The 23,207-nt window shown below is 40.9% G+C and overlaps 1 long non-coding RNA gene across 1 annotated transcript; it reads left to right on the top strand.

Annotated features, from left to right (window-relative positions):
- Nucleotides 1–803: 803 nt before the first annotated feature.
- Nucleotides 804–18,788, top strand: LOC142829872 (uncharacterized). Its single transcript, XR_012904751.1, has 3 exons — nt 804–1,706; nt 11,660–11,747; nt 17,041–18,788. It is a non-coding gene; the product is annotated as an uncharacterized LOC142829872 (long non-coding RNA).
- The last annotated feature ends 4,419 nt before the right edge of the window (nt 18,789–23,207 follow it).

Genomic DNA, 23,207 nt, shown 5'->3' with positions numbered 1-23,207 from the left:
GAACTTGCTCAGCCACATCATGTGAAAGGAACACAAATACTTCTTAAGGGTATGTCTACACTGTATGGCTATTTTGGGATACTGGAGGTATCCCAAAATAGCAACCCCACATGTACACAAGCTGCCTGTTATTTAAAAAAAAAATTCAGAATATCGGGTGCTATTTTGCCATCCCAGTAAACCTCATTGCATGAGGGATAAGGGATGGCTCAAAATAGCACATTATTTTAAAATTTGGCACTGTGTAGACATGCCACATTTCAAAATAACTTATTTAGAAATAGATTTGAAATATGATAGGCAATTTGCATAGCACAAATTGCATATCTTATTTCAAGTTTAGGGTCCTGTGTAGACTCACCCTCATTTTTCAGTAGAGGGCTAGCATGATTTCTGAGTATGACTCTAGTCCCATTTAAGGACTCAGTGTCAGGGACATAGGTAGTATAAAGAAGTTTTTATTGATTGTCTGTAGAGGGATGAATTTCACAATCCATGAATAAATCAGAGACTATTCTTATTGTTATAGGATTATAGAATGTATAATTCAATTAGAATTTTCAAATTTGTTAAACTTGAAATTATACTAAATATAGTTTCCTGAAAATTACTTGGGTTTCTTTTAGAGATAATACAATGTGGAAAAAACCTAGCATTAAATTCATGAAAATTAGATGTTAAGAAGTGTTTTATATTATTATAATTGCATAATACATTAACCATTACTCAAATGAGATGACTTTTTGAAATTAACTATAAAAGAAAGAAAGAAAGAAAGAAAGAAAGAAAGAAAGAAAGAAAGAAAGAAGCATATTTATAACCTGCTATTTTCCTTGCAGATGCTGACCAAGTTAAGATACAAGCTGAATTATGAATATCCAAAATAGCTGCATTGTGGGTGAATGTGGTTAACATGCAGTTGGATATAAAAATCAAATGTGATCATGGAGAAATTTCTCCTTTTGCCACAGATGAACTGATGACATATTCAGAGCTGGAATCTTTGAGAATTAGTACATTAAATAGCATAACTGTGGTGGAATATACAGCTGACAAGGCAACCTCATGGCTAGTGGAATCATCTGGGAGTTTCAGATTCAGGAGTGGCACCACAACACTCATCTCTGTGCCACATATTAGAAGAAATGAGTACTAGCTGGCTCAGCTACTATGGCATTTTTCATCAGCTTGCTCAACATGTTGGCTGATTCATAAAATGGTATTTATCCAAACAAAAGGGGTTGTTTTAAGATTATTTTCCTCTGATTTTTTTACTGACTGCACTAGGAGCATTCTGTTGATATAGTAACACTGGTATGCTCTGCCCACAAAGTGCTTCTACTATGTGTAGTCCCTTTACTAAAGGTGCCTCTGACTTTTTCTGGGAGGACCCTGTGTGCTGCAATCTAGCCCTAGAAACTACAACTCCCATGAGTCCTTGAGGAAACCAGGAAGAGGGGGCTTGTCTGGGCATGTTGAGAGAGGGGCTCAGCAGTCTGGGACTCTCCATTTTGGAAGAGAGGAGCCAGGCTGCTGTGGAAGAGCCTTATATCCAGTCCAGGAGCTGTTATGTGGCAAGTACAGCCTGGGACTGAAAGTCTGCGGTGTTTGGATCTAGCAGGCTGCTGATTGCCCTAGGGGGAGAGACTATGGCTACACCTGTGGCTGAGAAGGACTACACAAAAACCAGCACAAAGGAAGAGGCTGTAAGTAAATGGGCTCTTTGGAAAAGTGCTGCCTGGGACAGACCACAGAGGTATACACTAACTCTGGGTCCAAAGAGAGGCAGAGTGTCCAGTCCAGTTAACCAGAGCTGCTGGCATTTGGTGGAGTCTGCTCCAGTGGCAGAGGGAGTTTTCAGGTGGCTGCACAGTTTAGACTAATACACATAGAACCTACAGAGAACCTCCACTCCAACTGCAGATCTTCAAGCGCACCCACGCAAGCAAGTGTCTGAGACTCTGAGTCCAGAGGAGTGCACACTCTGGGGTGGGATAAATAGTGGCAGTGCAAATGCCAGATAGATAAGTTCCTATTATTTCTGTCTACTTTGTTAATTTTATTCACTGTTAATCTGTTAAACCCTGTTTCTTTAAATTAAGTAAAGGTGTATTAATTCTAATGTAATAAATTAGATGTATATTATTTATAATTTTATAATTGTTGTCCTGGAGTTAGATCCAGATTATTGTTGGAATAATTTTATTCCTGGAGGCTCCCAAGGCACACCATTAAGTGTGTACAGGGTCCGCCAGGTGGAGGCACTGCCATTGTATATTCTTTATGAGCCAAGGGCTGCAGCAAGGGGGTACATAGGGAATCCCCAACTAAATGACATCACCACTGGGGTACTCAGGATCTCCTTTTAAGTTAAAACCATCAGGCGCCCAGGCACAGCTGTGAATCTGAGCTGCTCCTGAGTAACCCGGGGAGGAAAAAGGAGATTACATATGGATGCCACTTATATCAGCAAAACTGTACATTTCATGCACTATTCCACTCCCTACTCCCAAACAAAACAAGTTATACTGGTAAAGGGCAATTGTACTGGTATAATTGAATCTACCCTAGTGGCTTTTGTTGGCTCACTATTCCAACATCCCTGTAAACCTGTGTCCAATAGGGTTCACATCAGTAAGGGTACATCTAGACAGCAGCGCTATTTCGGGAAGCTGCCAGAATCCCAAAATAGCTATTCTGTGTTTTTTAAGCAAACCCGTTATTTCAAAATATAACACGCTTACTATTTCAACATCCCTGTAAACCTCGTTCCATGAGAATTAAGGGAAGTTTCGGAATAGCAGTTGCTTTCAAAATTTGGTGCTGTATAGACAGGCCAAATTATGAAATAAGTTATTTCAAGATAAGGGTGCAGCATAGATGCACCTTAAAGGAAAATAAAATATCTTATAATTTCTTTGGTCTATAATCTCTTGCTACCTTTCCCTAAAATGGTCCAGTCTTCTGAATTGAAGGCTCCAGTCAGTCTCAAACCCAGGCCCATAGAGCTGCCTCCAGCCATTTTCATGGTGCTACTCAGCAACAGCTATAACTAGCTCACCCTCCACCTCACCTCTTGACCAGGACCCTGAAACCTGACTTGGACTCTGATCCTTGGTATTGACACTGGACTGGGGCTTGACTATGAACTTCTCTGCTGCTCTCAGTCTTAGGTATGACCCTGCTCTGATTCTTGATCCTTACTGCTCTTGTCAGGATCCTGAAAGAGTAAAAGAGACATCCAGCCTGGGATCAGAGACAATACCGTGAAACTAAAACAACACAGCTCAGATAACATGGGCATTCGGTAGCCTAGACAGGGGAAGGCTTTGCCTTTCCAAACTACCAGGCATGGCCCCCAACCACACTCGGCCCCCGGAACGCCTGCTGTAGGTGTCTTGGAGGCAGAGTGCTGCTGCCCCCAGTGTCCAACTCCTGGTGCTCTAGGGCTGGGGCTGCATGGTGTGCCCTCCTCCCTCCCCCAGTGCCCCAGAGCTGGGGAGGCTGGGGCGAGTGTGCACCCACCCATTCTCCTCCCCTCTCCATGGTTGGGGGTAGGGATGTTAAATATTGGCTAACTGAATGGTTGATTAACCTCATCAATTCTTATTGGTTAGTCGACTATTCTATCGTTCCCAGGGGCGGAGCCAGCTGCCAGTGCAGTCTGGCTTTACTCCCAAGAAGCCCCTGGCCACTCTGTGCTGCTGCCTGTATCAGAGGCAGCAGCACAGAGTGCCAGGTGGGAGCTGGTCCATGAGGGCAACCAGTTTAAAAACCCGCTCCCCTCGTGGACTGGCTGCCAGTTCCCCTACTCTGGAGTAGAGTCAGCAGCACAGAGGGGCTGAGCTCCTGAATCCAGCACAAGCTGGAACTGAGCTGGGCTGCCTTTCCACCTGGATGCTAATACACTTTAAATGCAAAGCCACATCAAGGGTAGTTCCTAGACCCAGCATGAGCCAGGACTGAGCCTGCTAAAAAATGACTGCAAGGGGAGACGGGAATGCATGTAGTCTATAGCATTAACCTATAAGCTTTTGCTTATCGGTTAATTGACTACACTATTATATCCCTAGTTGGAGGGATGCATGGCACACTGTCCTGCCTCCCCACGGTGGAGGTGGGACTGTAGGAAGCAAGCCCTCACAAAGAACAGCTTACAAGCAAATTAAAGGCTGACATAGGTAACATCTGACATTATGTGTGCTCACACAGTACATGAACTATGAATGTATTCCTGGACTCAGCACTTGGATGGTGGACAATTCAGAAACCAAAGAAAGGGCTAAATTTGATTAACAGATCATTCACCATGAGCACATCCAGCTGATGGGGGGTAACTTTCCTTATCACAGTGGCAATTGTCAAATATATTTCTTTTGGCTGATATTAAAACTCAAATGCTAACTGACAGAGTATTAGAGGGAGGTCTCACATTTTTCACTGGCAAAACTAGAATTTTTTAGTTATGAAACTAGTTATATGTCATCAGAATTCAAATAATTAGCGGTTAAGAGCTATATGTTCTGAAATATGGTATAGTCTTGATTATCCCCATTGTATGTAGAGAGAAGTGCTATGCTGTGGAACTGGAGAATGCAGCCAACCTCAGAATCCCTGTCCAAATGCAATCTGTGGTTGTATTTATCCTAGAATTTGTCTTGCTCATAATTCTCAGTGGATTATGCCAGTGCTGGCTTTACAGTGGCACTGGGCCCAGACTCCAAAAGGGTCCCAGCCTACTTGTGCCGCACCTTGAGACCAGACCAGCCCCCTGGCTTCTTTCCACTCCTCCCCCTGGTCTCTTCTGCTTGCCCATGCAGGCTGGCTTAGAGCTCTTCTCTGCTGCCTGGCTGCACTCCTGTGCAGCTCCGGCTCTGGGAGGTCTCTGCTGCCCAACATCTGTGGAAGCTCTGCCTGCCTCCCCAGAGCTGTGCTGCCTGGGACCACTGGAGAAGCTGGGACAATCTGAGCTAGTGCAAAGGGCAGTGTGGTGAGCTTGGCTGGGCCTTGAGGTGAGCTTGGCTGGGCCATATTTAATGGCTTCAGAGGGGTAGTCGAGTTAGTCTGTAACAGGAAAAACTTAAAAAACAACAAATAGTCTAGTAGCACCTTAAAGACTAACAAAACATGTAGATGGGATCATGAGCTTTTGTGGGCACAACCCACTTCAGATGACTGGAGTATTAGAAGTCCAGAACCAATAATTAATAAGGGAAGGCGGGGAGGGGAGAAGGAAAAATGAGAGAGAGAAAAGGAGAAGAAAAAAAAAAGAGAGACAGTGAGTAGATGGTTCAAGTAGTCACAAGAGGCTGATAAGAACAATTAGCACCTCCATTGGTTGGTTTAGTCATTAGGATGTGGAAGGTAGTGTGGGAGTTAGCCGATGTCTCTATTCAGATGATGTCTCTGTTCATTCTATTTGCATGAGAATTAAACTTGTAAATGAAGTTAAGTTCCAACCCTTCTCTGTGTATTTGGCTTGTGGAATTGGCCTGAAACAACAGGGTGACTTGGAGATCCATTAATGAGCGTCCAGGAAGATTAAGTGTTCTCCAACAGGTTTTTTTGTATTGCCTTTACGGATATCTGATTTGTGTCCATTAATTCTTTCCCATAGGGACTGTCCAGTTTTGCCAATATACATGGCAGTGGAGCATTGTTGGCATTTGATGGCATAGATCACATTAGTGGATGTGTAGATATTTAATGGGACAGGCTTGCCCAAGCCACTCCCCTGCCTGCAGGGCTCACCAGAGCCACTTCTGCCTGAAGCTGTCCCCTCCCCCAAGCTCTGCATGCTGCTGCTCAGGACTGGGGCTTACCCCCTGGATCTTGCCTTTTACCTGGTCAGGGAAATAGGGTTGTGTAGTTGGGAGGGGATGAAGGGAGAAAAATGCTGCTTTGGATTAAGGTGGGTTTGGGCCTGATTTTTAAACCTGGGCATTATAAGGGCCCACAACTATGTTTGGTGTCAGGCTCACAAAAAATGTAATCTGACAATAGGAAGTGCTCAAATAGTAATGCCATATTGTCTAACCCTGACCTGAGCCTCCAGGCCACATGTATCACCCCATTTCACATTCTGTACCCTTCCTCCCTGTAGGGGCTGCTCGGAGTGTGTCTGTCTAACTGTGGTGGGTTTCCCGTGGTTCTGAACTGTCTTATGGAAGACCCTTAATAGGTCTTAAAAGCTTCAACCCTGTACTTTATGGTTCTGGCTTTGAATCTAATCCGAGTGGATTAGAGTGCAGAATTCAGTTAAAAGCTTTCTGGGCTGCTTTACTGAATATTTTAATCTTTTGCTTTTCACCCATGCATTCAGGAAAGTGATCATGAGCTACAGATGTACTTTCATCATCATATTTCCATTTTCTAAAGACTCGATACTTGGTTGTGGTTGTTTTTGTTGGCGAGTGTGTTCAATTTCCAAAGCACTTTGAACACTTCCATATACTCTGTAGCAGCATAACACTTTCTTTTCCATGTGCTTTTGTACTTCTTTTCTCTCTTTTATTTTTTTAAATTCAAATTCATAATATGCAGGATAATTGGGTTCTTAGAGACTTTTGGTTTGTTTTAGAGCACGAGCACTTGCTCTTGCTCTCTTTCTAACATATACATATAACAGATTACAAACAAATAGCAGGTCATAAGTACCCTTGTTTATCATTTATCTATCATCTTCTACTCATCCTTTTAAAAGCAAATACAATTTCTCTGCAGGCTGGAACATGACACAGGCACAGAAGATTTTTTTTCATCTAAGTCCTGCCCTAGTTTTAAGGCCGCATGTCTCTCCTTGAGTGAAAATCCCATATGATAAACTTTTCATGAATTGGGCTTTGAGGATTATAACTGAGAACAAATAGTGACTTACAGAGGTGTTCTTTCATGCATAAGGAGAGAGGTTTATCCAGCTTGATCCTATTATGGACTCTGTTAGCACAGCTTATAAAGTTACCATGGCAATGCTCCCTAATACCGCTGTATAAAAGCTCTGTCACCGTTTCTTAGAAACACATCTTTTTAAACAACCCCCATACATACTGCCCCTACTCTCAGCACACAAACAGCAGATCAGATAGATACTTATTTCAAACAATTCCACTTGACTAAACCAAGCACACAGATATTTATAACTGCTGTTGTGTGACCATGTAGGCAGCATTATGCATGCTGGAAATAGACAAAAAGATCAAAGACATCTAAAAGAAAAAATAGAATGACATTGATCTTATTCCAAGGTATAAAAATGACAACTTCATGGATGGACTAAGTAAGTGGCTGTTTCTGTCCTGTGTCTTTATTTTCTGTTGCCACATCACACCCTGCCTCAAACCAAAGGAAGGAATAAGTCTGTAAACTTAAATTTCATACTCTAAAATAAACTTATTTTTTAAAAGTCTTCTGGATGGATTGATGGTTTCAATCCTAGTGGAAAGGGATTAAATCACAATCTAAACTAATCCTTACAATTCTTGGATGCATTTTATTTTAGACTTGTAATTGTTGACACAGTTGAAATTAGTTCCACTTCCAGGCACTTTATTTTAAACAGTGGGAATATTTTCAATACCTACATTATAGAAATATATTGATAAGAAACCTTTCTTGTCCAGAAATTATTCAGCACTCTCTGGTCCCAAGATCTCTGAACTCTAAGGCAGGGTTTCCCATGGGTTGGGACCCAAATATGGGTCACCATTACATTTCAAAAGGATCACCAAGTGTCCCCGCCAGTTGGCTCTATCTCCTCCCCTCCCCTCGTTTTTGAATTGCCTTGGGTCACCAAGTCTCCTTGAATTGTCAAAATGGGTCCCCATCTGAAAAAGGTTAGGAACCACTACTCTAAGGCTAGATACCCTTCCATGAGAGCTGAGTTGACTTTCAATATACAGAAATGAGGTGAAATCCTGGTCCCTTTGAAGTGAATGACAAAACTCCATTTGACTTCAACAGGGCCAGGATTTTATCCCAGGTGACTTCATGTTGCAGACAGGGATTTACAAAGCCTTCATACCTCCTCTTTGAAGCCCACTGGATCTCCAGAAGAAAGTGCAGTCTTGCTGAAAAGGAGCTCTTTGTATAGCTGATCAACTGCTCTTTAACAACATCCAGAGATAAAGCATTGAGTCATTGCCTGCATATGCGTTTTGTTTGCCAGTGTTAAGACAACAAAGAAAGAAACAATCAACATACAACAGAAAGTTAATGAGAAGTACTCCCTGGAAGTAATGTTATATGAATTAGATAGTAAGTTTCAAAATATGTAATAATTCTCCTGTGCATCTTTATTCACAACAATACTTATGTTCAACCCTGGAACTTTCCCTTGCAACAAACCCCGGTGCCAGCTTTGTCCACATATTTATTCTGCTGACACCATTATTGGACCTAACCATGCCTATTACAAGATCAAGAATACATATTCCTGTACTTCCAGAAATATAATTTATGCCATCATGTGCCTAAAGTGTCCATCTGCTATGTACATTGGACAAACTTCTCAGACGCTTCGCCAAAAAAATCAATGCACATAAAACAGACATCAGACTCTCTCACAGAGAGAAAGCTGTTGCCTACCATTTCAGCTGGACTGACCATTCTCTCAATGACCTTAAAACATGAGTATTGCTTCAGAGAGATTTTAACTCCAGACTTCAAAGAGAAGCTTCAGAATTGTCATTCATGCTTAAATTTGACACTTTATGTATAGGTCTCAACAAAGATGCTAATTATCTCACCCAATACAAAGATAGATTCCCCAATTATCACCTCTAATGTCATTACCTCACAGACACTAACCTTCTCTTCTCACCCCCACTCTGTTCTAAAATTTGATTTGTCAATTTTATATATGTTCACTTTTTTTGATTGTATCACTTTGGTATATATGGTCGTGCCAATTTTCTTCCACAAATTGATCTGAGGAAGTGGGTCTGGCCCATGAAAGCTCATCACCTAATAAACCATCTTGTTAGTCTTTAAGGTGCTACATAGTTCTGTCTCTTGTATGTTCCTCAAGGCAATCAGTAGTGTCCAAAACATTCAACTGTAAGCATGAGGGCACTTAGGAATAGGTGACCAGGGATTAGGGCAGCAGCCTCCAATCCCCCAAATTAGGAACTACAAAAGTGAATTAATGCCCTCTTTTGCCTCCCCACTCCCCCACACACCTTTCAGACCTAAGCCAAATGCAGCTCAGACAGTTGTGCTTTAATTTCTAAAACACACCAAATGACGTGTGCTAATACTTACAAATATGTGATAAACCCCATATACACATGCAAACAACTGTGCATATTTTGAAAGTTGACTAAATACTTAACATTGAACTTAGAATTATTGGGTACATATTTTATGGTGTAGGAGTAAGCCTTGCAAAGACTCAGTGTTGCAAACAAATATCAATGGCATTAGAACATTTTTAAAATGTTATATTAATTAAAAGCAAATTTTGAAAGCCTGGAAATTCAAGGGCAAGGTTAAAGTTTAAATTCAAACATCTGAAAGTGAGGCACTTTCCTGAGTCTAAAGAAAACATTTGTTATCTAGTATCCTTGTATTCTTTTCAGCTGCTTATCTGACATTTTTAATAGCTTATAACATACAGCTATCTTAGTGTAACTTCCTACCAAGCACAAGCAAGCCATTTTTCAATCTCACCTCCAAACACTTTAAATCCTTATTCTAATCATTTGGTTCCATGAAGACAGCTTAAGATCTGTAGTAATAGTGGAGAGACACAAAATCAAAAGTCAAGACTGAAAGAAATGAGAATTCCAGACACTCAGCTCCACACAGAAGATACTTAGTGCACTACAGGCTGATGGATCTAGTCTTAAAAATCCTATGGAGCTTATAAGAAAACTTTAAAAAAAATCTTTACTTTGGCTGCAAGTCATTCATTGTATTGATAATCAAAAACTTTTTATGATCTAGAGCTCATTCTTATATTGCCTGTTTGCTTGTTCCTAATGTCCTTTCATGAACCTAAAGATCCTCTGGTTAGGGTTTGGTAACTGTTTCCTCATTAAAATTATACTCTTTTTTCTCATGAAAATTTGCTCCAAAGAAAGTGGAAAAATCCTTATCATATTAATGGAAAATCTGGAAAAAGACATCACTTCCATTTGCTATCAGCAATGCACTTGATAATTAAATCTGAATAACCAATCTGTAAAGTTTTCAATTCTTTTTTAGCTTTGCTTTTGTTTCAATGGTCAAAATCTATAAACTTGTTACATGTTATTTTATATGTGTTTCTTTTTTTGGTGGGTGTAAGGGCTATCAGAGAGAATAAAAATAACAAAAAAAAAAACCCTTAAAAACAACAAATAGTCTAGTAACACCTTAAAGACTAACAAAACATGTAGATGGTATCATGAGTTTTCATGAGCAAAACCCAGTGCGTTTTGCCCACGAAAGTTCATGATACCAACTACATCAGTGGTTACCAACCAGTAGATTGGGATCTACTGGTAGATCTTGGAGCCTCTGATGGGTGATCTTAACTCGTTTGACCAAGTGGCTATCAAATGCTGGCCCTTCAGCTGCCCTTCCCCTGACTGCTGTGCACCTCTTGCCCTTTTCTGTGGAGCTGTCCGCCCTCCCCAGCTTGTTGTGCAGGGCAGGGAAAGGAGTGAAAGGGGCGCTGATGTCAGGGTGCCCACTCTCTCCCCCCCCCCCCCCCTCATAGTCTATCCCCACAGAACAGAGGTGGGCACAACATGTCTTGGGATGGAGGGAGTTTGCTGGATGCTTTTGGGAGTGGTGCCAGGCCAGGGCAGGGGTGAGCCTGCCTTAGTCCCCTGTACCACCACCCAGGAGCCACCTGTGGTAAGCAGTGTCCAGGTGGAGTCTGCATCTTGAACCCCTGCCCCAGTCATAAACCCCTTTCTGTATCCCAAGCCCCAGCCATAGCCCTGAGCTCCCCCTAGACCCAAACTCCCTTACAGACCCTGTACCATAAACCCCCTCTTGCACCCTACCCCCTACCCCAGGCTCAGCTCAGACACTAACCCAAGACCAGAGCCTGCACCTCAACCTTCTGCCCCTGCTTGATGAAAGGGAGGAAGGATGGGGGAGGGAGAGAGGATGGAGTGAGCTGGGGTGGGGCCTTGGAGAAGGGGCACAAAGGAGGCAGAGCAAGGGTATTTGTGTCAAGAATATTTCATATAAGACCTAACAACCAGATCAAACTCACCATAGACGGGAAAAAACAGTAAATAAAAATGTTTGAGACCTGCACCTGACCAATCACTCAGTAATTGGACTATAACTCATCTAAGTCAATGAGGCATTTAAAACACATACCAGCAGCACCAGGATATGAGACTAGTGCTCAGATAACAGATGTCTGATACTGCATGCAAACTTAGATTTTAGTCAACAGGATAAATTATTTAATGAGTCATTCATATTCCATATAAACATCAATCCATCCTTAATATGTTGTGCACCTCTCACAATGGAGGTAAGAGAACTGTGAGAGGTATGCATCACAGCTTGTCCCCATAGTTTGATGTACTGTTAGTGCTAAATTCAATTAGAGTATGTCTACGCTACCAACCAGATTGACAGGCAGCAACTGATTCAGCAGGGGTTAGTTTATTGAGTTACGTATAGATTTGTTAAATCGATGGCATTACTCTTTCAGCGATGCTGGTATTCCACCAGAATGAGAAGCACAAGGGGAGTTGATGGTAGAGCTTTTCCTGTGGACATACTGCAGTGAAGACACCACAGTAAGTAAATCTAAGTCCAACAGCTTCAGCTACATTATTCACATAGCTGAAGCTGTATAAACTCAGAGGATTTTGCTGATGGATTTCTGTCCTTAAAGGTGTCATGTTCAGTCTTCTTGTCCATATATTTGATGCCCTATATAATCTCTCAGCAGAGATACGGTTAGCAACCAATTCTTCCTTGCCTCTTTTCACACCTTCCAGCCTTCTCTATTTACTGCCCCTTCCTCTTCTTTTCCCTCTTTGTGCCATCTTCCACATGCAATTCCCATGATTTCCTTTAATGCGGTGGCTTCAAAAGACTATGTAGGGATCCAGCAACTCAGGCCTCAAATACCTTTGCTCTTCTCCATAAAGCTACTTGTCCCACAAATCCATTCTTTCATAATCTCTGCACACGTTTCTTCAGGCTTGAAGTGTTTCCCATGTTTTCCTTTTGTTACCATTATCCTTAATTTAAGGCAGCTATCCTCAATGCATCAAAAGTATTTGCAAATTTGAACCTCCAGATGTTTCCATGTTCCTAGTTACCTAAATAAGAACAAGTGCCAGCAATGCCTGCTTTCATCTGTGACTAGCCAAGAGTTTGCCCATCATAATGATCTATGCATATGTCACCTTTAGGCTTGATTACTGCCATGTGCTATATCTGGTAATGAATGTGATAACCTAGAAGAGTCTCCAGCTGGTGCAGGATGTGTCACCCCATCTCAGCAATACAAGACAGCAAACATGCTCGTGCTGCAGGTGCAGCATTTGCTCTCCTTAGGTTTCTAGGTCAAACTCAAAGGCCTGGATATCAATTCTCTGTGCTCCCTTTCCTCTTGGCATACTAAAGGAGTAGAAAAGCTTCAAAGGGATAGCCGAATTGGTCTGTAACTGGAAAATCTTAAAAAACAACAAATAGTCTTGCAACACCTTACAGACTAACAAAATATGTAGATGATATCATTTACATGTTTGTTAGTCTCTAAGGTGCTACAAGACTAATTACTGTTTTTAAAGGAGTAGAGACCACCAAGCAGATACTTAGATCTCCCTGATTCTCAGGCTGGTCCAATTCCATCCCCAAAGCAATTTAAAGCTGTCTAATGGCAATTCTAAATGACACAAGCTGGTAACAGGTCCCAAGATGCCATTTGTCAGCTTATTATGCCCTGGCTGCCATGGTACTCAGACTATTATTTTCTGATTTTGAGGTGGGAAGAGGGAAGTGCATGCAAGTCAGTCACGCCAAGTATATACCACAGTTTAAGGCTCTCCCAGGCCACTGGAATTCAGACATACCCAGATCTCACAAGTTTCTGGGAACCTTCTGTGGCTCCAGAAGTGTGGAGTCCATAAAAGGAAGAGACTTTATCATCCCTGGGTCTTGATCTTCAAAGCTTTCAGTGAACTGGGCCCAACCTCTCTCAAAAGACCAACTCTCTCCATCATCATAACCCATCATGACTGCAATCAATGGAACAAATGGAACTGTCAATAAAAGTGAAATTCATCAGAGAGGGGTCTAGAGCTGTCAAGGGAGCCCAGAGCTGTGGAACATCCTGACTCAGGAACACAGTGATGAACCCATTCCTATACCAGGGCTTTGCACAATTCTAGCCACCTCCCAAAGGAGAAGTGACAAAAAGAAATGTACCTAGGAAAGGAAGGAAATTTTTTTTTATAACACAATAGAAGATTCCAGAGAAAAAACATGAAGAATGTATCTAGACAAGATAAATTCTAAAATATTATTTGCTATTATTTAACTTCCCTATCTACATAGTTTGAGGCAGGGTCAGGATGGAGAAAGCAAACAATCTTGTCTAGAACATCAGTGGCTATAGATCCAGCATGGTTCCATTTGCTGCAATGGATCTGTGCCAATCCTCACCAGATAAATATATGGCCCAAACAGTTTTAAACTTTGCTGGCTTCAGTTTTCAAACCATTCACGTACTCCACTGAGCACAGGGCAGAGGCGTGGATGAGAGAGATTGTAAATGCTTTGGGGCAAGGAGCTTGTCTTATGTGTCTTGCACAGTGTAATGAATGTTTGTGCTGTTATGTGAATGACTACTAAAAATGTCACCTTTGGAAGAAAACTTAGTTGGAATCAGAACAACATTGAAAATAACTATATCAGTGTTTCTAAACCTTTTTTTATAAAGTACCCCTTTAAAAAAATTATAAGTACCCCCAGGATCTACAGTGTTCAGACACACACATTTTTTTTCTACTATTGCAATATCTTAATCATAGCCAGGCGGGCGATGACATTTTTGGATGTAAAAAGTACACAAATAATAAAGTGCTATAACAAAAATTCAGTTTTCTCCAAATTTCAGATGTGTTGACGTACCACCCAGAATTCTCTTGAGTACCCCTGAAGGTATTCGTACCACTGGTTGAGAAACACTGAACTATATGTTTCTGATTCATAGTTCCACATTTGTGGATTTGGATAGGTGCTGCTTTGTTCTTGTATAAGTTAATTTTCTTTTATTTGAGAAGTCCTGAATCTTTGGTGGGCAAAGGGATGCAGGGTGAAAGCACACATATCATGCTTATTTCTTCCTCCTTCATCCTGTAGAAGGGTCATATTTTTCTATCACTATCACTTGTTGGCCTCCTTTGATATGTGCCTGCTATGCATTTCTTCTTGCCTGAGATTGTAAAAATTGTATCTAATTCGGAAATTAGCATCTAATTCAGCTTCCTGGATTGTACTCCATGCAACATTTAATCAATCCAACCCAGTTCTGTTCTATTGCCATTTTATATTTCGAATCTCCACTATACACCATGGCAAGAACTAAGCCTCTGACTTCACTGTGAGTAGCAGCAGTCTTGAACAATGTTTTTGCATAGAGAATACATCTTGCTTTCCTTTTTTCTGCTGCATTACAGAGAACAATATCTTGTTCCTCAAACTTACCCCCACGCACTGTCCTTCATGGTTGTTTAAAAAGAGCACTACAATTCATTGGGAATGTTATTACAAACAAATTATTTCAACCAAACAAGCCTGCACGCTGCTCAGTAGCAATGGTTAAATTGCAAAAACGACAACTTTTCCTTTAGCCAGCAATCCTTTAAATAGCTGGTGTTCCAGTTACAAGAGATGGCAAGAAGAAAAAGAAAACAATAGCCTAATACTACAGAAACAAAGAAAACTATACTCTGTAATTAATTTGTTTCCAACCACCTCCACCCCAGGTAAGACACCAACATACTGAATGAACAAAATTAACAAACTCTCTATTAGTTAAGTTAATGAGAAGATCCACAAAATAACTTGGTTTAGTAACGCTGCTTGATATTACTCTGCAAACAAAAGTCTTCCTAATTTTACCTCACAAGCTACTTTAACATGGGATCTTATTTACTTCAGAAAAATCTTAATAAATCTAAGAGGAAGATGAAATCCCTCAGGAACTGATCCTCAAAATATAACTGTCTCTTTTTTCTGCTACGGGCAAACTAGTTCCTTCTTTGGAAAATGGTCTGTCCAGTGCTCACATTTCTAGTCTGCTGTTGACCATTTTTGATGACCTGTCTATTCTGTTTTTGTATTATACAACTGTCAGACCATCTGCTATTGTCCATTTTGACAAACTGAAAGCTTGTTGCTGTTTTTACCTAAAGTAATATTATTAGTTTGGGCATGAAGAGTTTGAGTGTTTTTTTTAGCAAGATCACGAAGATGATATCTGTAATTATTCTTTAGGAGAACTAAATAGGCATCATTCTTGCAAGCTAAGAGAAGTTCCCTTTCCATTATGCACTGTGATCCTGTTGCCCTATTTCCTTTCCTTCTGACAAGGCTGTTTGTGCTTTGGAATATGTGTGTGCTGATATTGGGAGCTGATTGCAATGAGTATATAACTTAGCTAGACCAAACTTAGCTCAAGTAACAGTAACAGTGAAGCCAAGGTACTATGGTTGGCTTCACAGGCTAGTTTGAGTACAGGCAGTCCCCGAGTTACGCGGATCCGACTCCGCACTTACGAACGGGGCTTTTCTCGCCCCGGAACTCGTGGGCGGAGGGACCACCCAGACACGCAGTGGTCCCACCACCGCATCCTCCGGGGCGAGAAAAGCTGCTCCGGGTGTCCCTGGTCTGCTGGGGAGGTCCCCAGCAGACCAGGGACACCCCGAGCAAAGCCTTGGAGGCATGGGACCCCGTCGCCTCTGCGGCTTTGTTCGGGGTGTCCCTGGTCTGCTGGGGACCCCTCCCAGCAGACCAGGCTTTTGTTGTGGACGCCTGGGGTAGAGCAGCTGGGGTGCTGCCGGGTTGGTCCTGGGGGGACCTACCCGGCAACGCCCCAGCTGTTCTGTCCCAGGCTCCAGATTCAGCCGCTGTTGAAACTGATCAGTGGCTGATTCCAGGAAGCTGGGGGCAGAGCAACTCTGCCTCGGGCTTCCTGTAGTCATCCCCTGGTCAGTTTCAGCAGCAGCGGCTGAATCTGGAGCCAGTTCCGAGTTACGTACAAATTCAACTTAAGAACAAACCTATAGTCCCTATCTTGTACGTAACCCGGGGACTGCCTGTACATATCAAGAATTTTCACTCCAGCTAGGTTAGGTGCTCCATTCACTCCTTCCGATTGCAGAGTAGATACACCTTCAAATAAATGCTTGTCACTTCTGTCAGGTTTTGAAAAACTGTGTGGGGTTTCTGGCACAACATCACCATTCTCAGCTTACATCTTGTAAGGACCAAAACAGACAATGGAAAAAGCATATGAATTTGTTAAGAATTAACCTCCATGAGAATACCAAGCAGTATTCCTGCTTAATTTGCATTGTGAATGGTTCCTCCTGAAAATATACTATCTCAGAGCGAGTTGGAGCAAAAATGGAAGATCAACGAACTATGAAACTCTTTTAGACTATTTTTATGAAACTCTTTTAGACTATTTTTCCAGGGCTCTTCTTAAAAATATTTTCTTAAAAATACGACAGAGGGCTTAATCAGTTTATTGACTATCATTGAAAAATTCCTCGTTAAATCACAGGATTTCTTTGATTAGAATTAATTTGTACCCTCTATTGCTTTTTTGCTTAAAGCTCAAATGAAACCAACCACTTACTGTTCATGGTCTTAATCCAATTAAACTCATTGTGTGGTCAGGATTTCCTAAAGTGACTCATTCATAACCCTATTGAATTGACATTTAACTTAACTCAGAGACTTCTGACTTTTTTATCTGACCTTGATTGGCGCCATGGAGCATGTGTATATACATTCTCTCCATATAAGACAATAGTTCTTCTCTTTTACTCCATCTCTCTTCCTACGCAGATCACATGAAGAATGTAGTCCCAGTTAAAAGACAGGAGACTGCTTTTCAGAAAACAGTGACTGAAAGGAACAGTGGTAACTATGGACAACGGACTGAACCTGAGCTCCCAGTGCAACGTGATAGCTAAGACAGCAAAGGTGATCCTTGGATGTTTAAACAGGGAAATACTGAGTAGAAGAAGGGAGTGATATTGCAATATTACTGTACATGGCATTATAGAGACCATATGGAATAATCTGTCCAGTTTTGGTGTCTCAGCATTTTAAAACAGATGTTGACAAACTGGGAAAAGTTCAGAAAATGACAAGAATAATTAAAGAGTGGGGGAACTGAGTGAATCACTTACGGTGTCCCATTTTTCCCTTGGAAGATATGGTCATCCTAGGTATAGAAGGACTTAAGACAGAGAACCAGCTCAATTTTGTTTCACACATTACAGGCAATAACTATACACTCATGCTGCGGTTATAGCTTGCAAGTCCTTTCTACTCCTTTACTGCTTCTGTGTGGGGACCATCCTGGTAAATAACTTTACAGCCTATCTTGCTGGTTTCCCCCCGGCCTTTTTGATGCCTCTTAGTCATCTCTGTCTCTATAACATCTTCAAGAGTGAGGACAGCCTAAAAGGGATGTAGAGGAGATTACTATCTAACCATTACACCTCCAATACCAGTATCTCCAGCAGGCACACACCATTGCAAAAACAAGTCTGGAACAGAGCTCTGACCCCACTCTAACCACGACAGCAGGCACAGAAGACGGAAATCTAAACGTACCCTGAACCTTCCATACACAGAGACCACTTACCTTTTACTAAGGTTCCTTTCACCCAAGAATGGGAAGAATCTCAGGAAAGTGAAGTCACACATGCATTCTAAAAATAGTATCATGAGTTGTATGGGTTATATGCAATATACTGTTGTTTTCATTTGTTTTTCTTCCCTTTCAACTCCCACAACACCTGCAACAGACAGACTGCTAAGAACAGGGATTCTATGTACTGCTTACAGGCGGGCTAGCTTGAGGGGGAGAAAAAGGAAGATTTGGAAAATATTTGCAGAACTCAAGGCAGAGTCACAGAGGAAAACTCGGCTGGTCAAGACATGGAGGCTGTACATGAAGACATGGAGGGAGAAAGATGTGCAGATCTCCGAAGAGACTCTCACGGTGGCCAAAGACAAAATCACAGTGACCAGAGAAAGTGTCACTGTGACCAAAGACAGCATCACCATGCTGATGCACAAGAACATGGGGAAAAGACAGAGATGTGAAGGCAACTCATGGATATTATCCTGAGCCAGAATGCCCTCCTTGAAATCATGCTTTTGCTAGGCCAGCAGGCCATGCAAGTCTTTAATTTGGGACATAGCAATGTCCTTTAGCTCTTGGACAATGCTGGCTCCTGGGACTAGCAACAATTCCTAACCTCTGCATCTACACTGCAGGGCTCCTAGAAACTCCCATTGTCTCAGATCCAACCTCTTGGCAATGAGAACACTTGCACCTCAGAGTCCAGGTCTTTTTGATCTTTACCATACCCCCTGAGAATTTTTAACCAAGGCATTTGACCCCAGAACTCATGCAACCTCCTCATGTGTAGAAGAGGCAATGGCAAAGCATATACTCACCTTTAAATTTATGCAACCCCCATAAAAAAGTTGTATTTGTAATATTTTTACTATTGCACTGTTGCAGTAATGAAAGGTTTGTGTATACTTGGTTACTTAAGAAAATTGGTTAGTTAAATATATTTCTCTATATAAAGATTATTTTTGATTATTTTTATTCAAATTGTATTGTTATTTTTGTTGTTTGTTTATGATAATACCATTACAATACATCCATTATGAGTTTTAACAAAAAAACCTCCTTAAAATAAACTGAAATAATTTATAAGATTTTAAAAAAACTATATAGAGTATCTTAAACTTCAGATGCATTCATACAAAATACACCAGTGCTTGCAATGTCTTCATCCTAATAACCACCATAATGATACCAGAGCATTGCTGGGTCAATTGTGGACAATAGCAATTTGAAAATAGTGCAAGCAGCCCAGAACGGGTGGGGTGGAGACACCAAAACTATGTTGTTGTTTTTTTAAATTGGATCCACCTGGCTTTGCACAATTCTCAGCAAAAACAATCCTGGGATGCATGCTTCTCAGCAGAGAAGTAAAAGATCATAAGATATTGTCAGAGAATGCTATGCCCTCACTTTGCTGCCAACTGTTTCCATGTGTTCACTAAGGATGTAAAATTTTGATTATTTGGTAATTGAATAATCGATGCAATTTGTATCAACTACTCAATTAGTCAATAAGGGTGCTTACGCTTTTGAAGTGTAGCAACAGCCCTAGGGCTGTTGTTATACTTCAAAAGTGAAAGCACTATTGGGAGCACAGGGCCAGCATGGGACTCAACAGTCCCCAGCTGACCCTGGGCTCCACGTGGCGTTTCAAAGCGGCAGTGCCACATGGAGCCCAGGGTCAGCTGGAGACTCCTTCATTGACCCCTGGCTCCACACGGAGCTGCCGCTTTGAAGCACCCCTTCCCCTGTTCCCCCGCTGCCTCTTTGTGATAGAGGCAGCAAGGTGGGGAAGCAACTAGTCGACTAGCCTATCGACTGTCCGATAAGCATCATTTGACTAGTTGTTCACATCCCTAGTGTTCACACAATGCAATTTGAAACGAACAGGGGTTTTGTGCAAACATTATTGGTGCGACTTGCATTCTGAGAGTTACTCAATGTGCATCAAAAAGTTTTGGATTAACTCTCCCATATCCTACATGGTTTGAATAATGTAGTCTACTATATGAAAAATTTCAAGTAGGGAGAATACAGAATGGGTTTGAAAGACTAAAATCAGGGCTAATTTGAATCTGTCCTATTTTTTTCAATCTTTCAAAGTTAGGAGGGGAAAATGTCTTTAATTTTAGCTCACCTGTCTGAAATAAGTTAGGCTTTTAGAGGGGAATATTTTTCACCAAGAATTAAAGTTGAGTGGCAAACTTAAAACAAACAAACAATTAATTCCTGAATGCCCCTAAATAATATAAAAAGGAAGCATTCATAGTGCAAGTTAAAACTTACCCTTTGTTATTTCAAAAGATGTTAATGCAGTTTCTCTGCAATAACTAGTTCTTACTTAAAGTGACACCCATGAGAACACATGATTGTATCACACTCACCATAAGTCATAGATTACCATACTGGAAACTGGAGGCTGACTACAGATATAAAGTACTGTACATTCCTTTATTTACAGCTTGTAGAATTTTTGTAATTGCTTAATTTTGCAAGCTGTGGGATAGAAAATACAAATATTATTAAATTGCAAAATATTTTAGTTCTAGACTAAAACACCCGATATTTATTTGAAGGTCACAGTTAAAAACACAGGCCCTAATCCATTGTCCACTGAAGTTGATGGAATGATTCCTGTTCAGGCCCCTAGGATCTAGCCCTGCAACCATCCGCTGTCTACCTTCAGCTCCCACTCCCTATTATGGAAGCAAGACTGGTCTCTTACATACACACATGAAAGATACTCTTTACTCTTATCACATGCATTACCATGATCAGTCTGTCTGTAATACTAGAGCATTTTCATGTACTACTGAACTGATCTTGGGTAAACTATCTTTTAAAAAAAAGTATACTAGTGCCTATTTTTCAATAAATCTTGTCTGGAGATAAGATGGTAAGAGGGAAATATTCTACATTTCAATAAAGCCGTGTACCTGTTTGTATGCTATAAAAATACAGATGGGCTGTGTCTACACTGGGCCACTTATTCCGGAAAATCAGCCACTTTTCCGGAATAAGCTGCGAGCTGTCTACACTGGCCCTTGAATTTCCAGAATAGCAACGATGCTCTACTGTACAAAATCAGCCGCTATTCCGGAAAAACTATTCTGCTCCCGCTCGGGCATAAGTCCTTATTCCGGAACACTGTTCCGGAAAAGGGCCAGTGTAGACAGCCCAGTCGTCTTTTCCGGAAAAAAGCCACGATTGCGAAAATGGCGATCGGAGCTCTTTTCCAGAAAAGCGCGTCTACATTGGCCACAGATGCTTTTCCAGAAAAAGGGCTTTTCCGGAAAAGCAGCCTGCCAATGTAGACGCTCCTTTTCCGGAAAAACTGAAAACGGAATAGTATTCCATTTTAAGCAGTTCCGGAAATTCATGTCAGTGTAGACACAGCCCTGGTGTCCTGTGATTTTTTTAAAAAGAGTACTAACAGTACTGTGTAATATAAAGTACAGATATGGTATATCTTGCAATCCTTATAAGAACTGACCCTTGTATGCCAAGTTATTGCTTATATGGACATATAGGGCATGATCGGCTCTCCTCATTCAAGCAAAAACTCCCACCAAGAGTGCAGGAGCAAGTCCATAAACAGGAATATCAGCTCTACATGAGATATTATCACATGTAACACATAAAAATATACTTGGCAGGCTAAAAGGCTGCATTTAAATATAGAGTGTATTTATGGCCCCTAAATTACAAAATATACTGCTTTTCTTTTCCATAGACACTATGTTCTTCAACCAGGCATGAGCTATATGTGACATTGTGTTCTGAAGCTGACCTGTATTCTTTTAAAAACCATTTAATCACACACAGCTGACCAGAATTCCTTTAAAAAAACCACCTAATCAAATGCATTTGAAATACCCCAAAACAGTTATTTAATCTCTATGTAAGTATGAGTGTGAAATGGGCAGTCTCTGCATATGCCTTTTCCTAAAAACACTGCAATAGTGAAATCTTTCCAAAATAAAACCCTTCTCTTCCTCTCCCTGAATCAACACGCTCCTCAGATAGCGTTGAGACCATTTTAACATTTTAGGCATAGCACGCATGGCCTGAATAGAAAACCTAGAATTCATTGTAATCAACGTGCAAGCTTCTTTTCATACCATCTTAACAATATACATTAATTTTTTTAAATTAACACTTTTCATCCTTTGGGCAAGTGTACTGAATGAGCTGTGACATATATGAGAATACATTATGTTACAGGGACTAGATACCTCAAGTGAATTGATGGAACGCTATACTGTCTTTCATCTCCAAGTCACTGGTGCAAATGCAGATCAGATTAAAAGTGTTTCAAAGTAGTTATTATCTGATGGCTGTTCTATGGATGACATCGAATGGTGGTCTCAATTCCATTCCTAATGGGCCAAGAACTGTGATTCACTGGCTTCTCTGGAACTCTCATGAAGGCCAAGAAGTAAATGAACATGCAGACTGAAATACCACTCTGAATTCCTGGAGATGTTCAATCCAGAATGGGTTTAATAATATTAGTGATGCACTGGAGGAAACTTGTTACTGTTTGTGCTATATTTGTTCTGTAGATAACAGTTACCGGTAATGTCAAACCAGAATCTTTTTACATGCGTGAAATTCACTTTAATTTGCAGTATGCATCTTTGGGGCTTTTGCAGTGTTGCCTCATCTGAGACTGAAAATCCAAGTCCTGATTTATGTTTGAAATGTAAAACTGTATAAAATCTCTGGGGAGTCAGTGAGAAAACAGGATAAGTCTAAAAGGTAGACTAGAAAATGTGTGTGAACAGTGATTTAAAAAAATCCCAGACACTTCTGAGAAAACATGGCAGAAGGGAATAAAATTAAATTATGAAAAAGAGGGGAAATGCATTTAAAAGAACTTTCACTGCAGCTAAACTACCACTTAGCTTATGGGTAGTGTTTTCCTGTTACCTCACACTGAAATCACAATGGTTACCACTTGAGAACCTTGTAACAAACAATTACCGTAATGTTTAAATAGAGTGACCACCTGGCCCATGTTTGACTAAAATAGTCTACATTCAGAAGCAAAGAAACAGTTTGTAACTATGCTAACCCTCAATAACATGAAATAAAATATGATTTTCTAACAGAGGGAGTTAACATGACTTTAATGGAAACATATTCCATACATTGCAAGGGTGCCACCAACTCCATCTGTATCTACTGGAAGGAAAGCATGATGTGTGCTTTCCAGGTTTTATACTAAGCCAAAACCCACGGTTTTATTTTAAACAGATGTGAACGAATTAAACCCAACATTTTCAGGTATTTTTAGTGCAGTATGATGCCATGTGATTAATACCTTATAGCATGAGTTGATGTGTGTTTTCACCTT

Source organism: Pelodiscus sinensis, chromosome 6 (assembly GCF_049634645.1).
Source record: "Pelodiscus sinensis isolate JC-2024 chromosome 6, ASM4963464v1, whole genome shotgun sequence".
Taxonomy (NCBI): domain Eukaryota; kingdom Metazoa; phylum Chordata; order Testudines; family Trionychidae; genus Pelodiscus; species Pelodiscus sinensis.
Note: the sequence above shows the minus strand (reverse complement) of the source record. Positions and strands in the feature narration are given on the sequence as shown.